Source organism: Penaeus chinensis, chromosome 1 (genome assembly GCF_019202785.1).
Source record: "Penaeus chinensis breed Huanghai No. 1 chromosome 1, ASM1920278v2, whole genome shotgun sequence".
Lineage (NCBI taxonomy): Eukaryota > Metazoa > Arthropoda > Malacostraca > Decapoda > Penaeidae > Penaeus > Penaeus chinensis.
In genome coordinates this window covers 23271743-23276742 of record NC_061819.1, presented here as the reverse complement: position 1 = coordinate 23276742, position 5000 = coordinate 23271743, and positions in this window count along the sequence as shown.

Below are 5000 nucleotides of genomic sequence, written 5' to 3'. Positions count from 1 at the left end.
CATCCTTTCAAAATCTCATTGTTGCTCTTCTAGTCTCTCACCTTTTTCCCCACTTTTCAAAAAAATCCTGTTTCCTGCTCTCGTCTCTCTCGTTTATCACTGCCATCCCTTCTCTCTTGTTTATCCGGTCAAGATTTAACTATCAATTTAGAGAAAATTATACACGTGGTTAGTGGCCTGACTCTGTCTCCCTTTCTTTTAACATTTCTCTCACCCGTGATTTTAAAAAAAGGGGAAATGAAAAGAGATACAGACTGAGGTAAATTGATAAGGTAGATGTTAAGGTAGATAGATGGATCGTAGAAAAGGTATGACTGAGAATGAATATCTCCACAATACAAGACATATATTTAACCGGTTTCGATTGGGTCTTTGTCATAAATACGAAGGTATAATCGAAACCGGTCAAATGCATCGCTTGTATTGTGGAGATATTCATTCTCAGTCATACCTTTTCTACATTTGTCAACATGAAGACGGTTCATATATGGATAGGTACATGGATAGATATACAGACACATAGCTAAACACATAGGTGGGCAGATAGAGAGATAGATAGTCAGGTAAGTAGATATATTTGAAACATTTGAAACATTAATACTTAGCCAAAATTGAATTTACTACAAACGATAACATAACGTAAAGAGCATTATTTATAGGTTATTATGTACAATATTCGCTTTTAAGCTAACCTAGGTAGATAGGTAGGTAGAGGCATACACACACGCATACACACACACACGCACACATACACACGCACACACACACACACACACACACACACACACACACACAGAGAGAGAGAGAGAGAGAGAGAGAGAGAGAGAGAGAGAGAGAGAGAGAGAGAGAGAGAGAGAGAGAGAGAGAGAGAGAAAGGAATGGTGGAAGATGAGTAAAATCACAAACAACAGCTGTTCCCGATGTCAACGAGAGGCATACGTTGCCATGACAACCAAATTGAAGGTGGATTTGAACGCATAAAAGCCGTTTGGTCTTCTTGAAGAGTAGTAAACAATTCATAAGAGGCTGCATCTTCAAATTAGTTATATCTAAGCTTTTTTTTATTTCTAGTTGAACTTAAAAACACACACACACACACACAAAAAAAAAGGAGAGAAAAAAATCGTTTCAATATGCACGACTGTTCTCTGAAAAACAAACAAACATATCAAACATATATATAAATGAATGTAAATGAAATTCTTTGTATTTGACGTAAAATCAAAACACCCCAGCTGTATTACACAAAAGTTCCTTGCTTTTGGAGAAAAAAATGTATGAAGATATCTTTCATACAAGAATACAAGAGTTTTATTTCGTCTTCAAATTTTCCCTTTTCTTCAGATTCTCTAACTTTCTGCAGCTCCACTTTTTCATTCGCTAATCCGAAAATTCTCTCCTGGCGTTAATATCACAGCGATGGCTTCCCGGGATCCAAAAAAAAAAAAAAAAAAAAAAAAAGGAAAGAAAAAGAAAAGAAAAAAGAAGAAGAAAAAAGAAGAAGAAGAAAAAGAGATATATGACAACTAAGAGATTTCGAAAAGGACGTGTCCAATATCAGCGACTCTGGCTTCGGCTTCATTGTTGAGTGAAAAGTGAGACCGGGGGTACGAAAGTCTTCGTGTGGGTACAGGCATATTGATCACGATTACACCAGTTCCGATAAGATACGAGAGAGACAGATCGTTTTTCATTCGCTTTCGACAAAGATACGTATGCATAAATTTAGCCTGATAGACAAGCAGGCGATGAAATAAATTCCCAGGGTTGCAGAACCTGTCATTTTTTTTTTTTCTCTCTCTTTTCCTTCGTCAGATGGATAGTCTGTTTACAAAGGAAAGGAATATGGATAAACAGAAGGAAAGAAGTAAAAAGGAATTGCATAATATGAGAAAGGGTTTTACAAACAAGCGAAAAGACAAACAAACAAGCAGGCGAAGCACATGCAAAAAAATAAACAAACAAGCATTCAAACATACGAATCGTACAAACGTAACACACAGTCAAAGCAACTTAAGCAGACAAAATAAACAGCACGGAGACGAAAAAGACAAAACAAAAACAAAGCAGCAAGGGAAATTAATAAAAATAGACAAGCGAATCAACAAAGCAGACGAAACAGTATCGAACCGAAAACGAACTGTAACAATGAAAAAAAAAAAAAAAACTTACAATTTCTCTAAAGCGAAGCGTCCTCTCCACATCAAAGAAGAAAAGATACCAAAATAACTCTAAATCAATACACTTATCAAACGCCGTTAAAAGGAAAAAAACATGAAAAAATAAGAAGGAAAAGAGCAAATATCACAGGTGATATGCAATAAAAGAACGATCCCTTTATAGAAACACCGACTACGTTCGTATAAACCCCCCACCCACCCCCCAAAAAAGAAAAGAAAAAGAAAACAAGAAAATCTAATCAAAAGGAAAACATAAAACCCACCTAACAACCAGAAGAATCAAAGAATAATAGAGAGAGAGAAAAAAAAAACACAAACCGACGTAATTCAGGGTAAAGGAACGATCCCTTATCCATCACCAACGGCCGTTCGCCTAAACCCGCCTCGCCTCGCCTACGCGCGCACGAACCCAATACTTCTTTATCAATATAGTGAATCAACTGACCTGACCGGAGCAGCCAATCAATTATTATGGCCGATCTCCTTTTTTCTTTTCTTTTTTAATCAAAATCCCGTATGAGGCTGTAAGTTTTCTTTTCGCTGAACTCATCAAGGCGAGATTTGAGTTCTGTGTGAGTACAGAGTTTGAAGAAAAAAAATGCGAGGAGAGAGAGGACTTAAGAGGAGGAGGAGGAAGTAGGAGGAGTAGCAGGAGGTGGAGGGGGTAGAAAAGGAAGACGAAGAGGAAGAGAAGGAAGTAGAAGAAGAAGGAGAAGGAGATGAAGAAGAAGAAAGCGATAATTGGAGACAGAGAGAAAATGGCTAAAAAATTAACTAACTCAGTACTCTCTCTCTTCCCCCCCCCCCTCTCTCTCTCTCTCTCTCTCTCTCTCTCTCTCTCTCCCTCTCTCTCTCTCTCTCTCTCTCTCTCTCTCTCTCTCTCTCTCTCTCTCCAGCCATATCTATCACTCCTCCTATTCCTGTACCTTTTACAAAATTGACACTGATGCTGGAAGGGACATGTAGGGGAAGACGGGAAGTGGGGGAGGGGGGGTAGGAAGGGAGGGGGAGCAGAGCGGTCAATGAGTACAGGCGGGTGGGGGAGGGGTAGGGAGAGGGGAAGAGGGAAGGGGTCAAGGAGTCCGGGCGGGGAGGGTGGGAGGGTGAGGGGGGGGGGGGTCACGAGGCGCACGGGCGATGCTGGGGGAAGGGATGGGGGGGGGGGGGGGAGACGTAAGGGAGCGATCAGAGGAGAGATGGATTCTTGGGTGATGCCGTTTCTCTTTATTTTGCTACCTTACTGTGAGCACGTGTAGATCTATGTTTGTCTGTCTGTCTTTTTTTATGTCTTTGTTCTTCTTCTCTCATATCTTCGTCTGAATGTCTGTCTCTGTCTCTGTCTGTTTATCTTTTATTCCCCTTTTCTCTTTCCTTTCCTGTGTCTGTCTCCTTGCTTGCTTGTCTGTCTCTCTCTCTCTCCTCTCTTTCTTGTCTTCTTTCCTCTTCTTTTTCACCTATGTATGTCTGCGTTTCCGTCTGTCTTTCTGTCTCCTTCTGTTCTCCTTTCTCTTCTCTCTTTCTCTTTATCTTTATCTCTTTCTCTTTTTTTCCCTCTCTCTCTCTCTTTTTCTTTCTCGTTTCCTCTCTCTCTCTCTCTCTCTCTCTCTCTCTCTCTCTCTCTCTCTCTCTCTCCAATCGTTCCTCCCCAATCGCTCCTTCCCAATCGTGCCTTCCCAATCACTCCTCCCTAATCGCTCCTTCCCAATCACTCATTCCCAATCGCTCCTCCCCAATCGCTCCTCCCCAATCGCTCCTCCCCATTTGCTCCTCCCTAATCGCTCCTTCCCAATCACTCCTCCCCAATCGCTCCTTCTAGTCAGTCTCGATAATCCTGTCCTTGACTCCCTAATCCTTGGAGCGTCTCATAAACTTCTTCGCTGCTCGACTCCTGCAACTCTTGCTTGTGTTTAACTTGTCTTGCGAGGGAGATGAGACGCGGTGCTTTTCTCTTTTCTCCGTTGACTCTTCCTCCCTTTCGTCTTCTTCTCCTCTGTTTCTTCTTTATTCATCTCCTTCGTTCTCGTCCCTTTCTGATCCTCTCTTTTGTCTTCTTCTCCTCTGTTTCTTCTTTACTTATCTCCTTCGCATACAGATATGTATATCTACCTGTCTGTCGACCTATCTATCTATGTATCTATGATTCTATTTATCTATCTATCTATCTGTCTATGATTCTATCTATCTCCCTATCCCTCTTTTTTCTTCTTCCTCTCCTCCTCTTTTTCTCTCCGTCTCCTACTCCTATCCTTTTTTTTTTTTTATTTCGACTTCTGGGATTCACTGTTTTTTCAATCCTTTTCTCCTCTCTTCCTCCCCTTTACCTTCTTCTCCGTTTCCTCTTTCTCCGTCTTCCTATTCGTCTTCATTCACTCTCCAACCTTGCTAAAGTAACTATGAATCACGTAAAGATTAAACTCACTTCTTTTAGAATAATAAACGTTTGGCCTTATTCATTCACCAAAAGAAAACACGACACTCAGAATTATTTTTTTTTCTGTGTTTATTTTAGAACAACTCATTTTAAGTCTTATTCATCCGGGCAAAAAATCTTTAGAGTCATGATACTCAAAGAAGTAAAAAAAGGAAAAAAAAAAGCAGTCACAATTATTTTCTGTATTTTTTTTTTTTTTTTTTGTGTGTAGGGCCTGATACTCTAAGAAAATCTAAGAATCCATATTATATAGTTGATTATATAAGTGACATGGAATGTAATCTTATATACTCATATTTTACTATTCAAATTTTATTTATCGAACAAAAACAAACAAATAGAACAAAAATGTACACTGAAAAATCTCAGTCTCTTCCTATCTAGGAGAA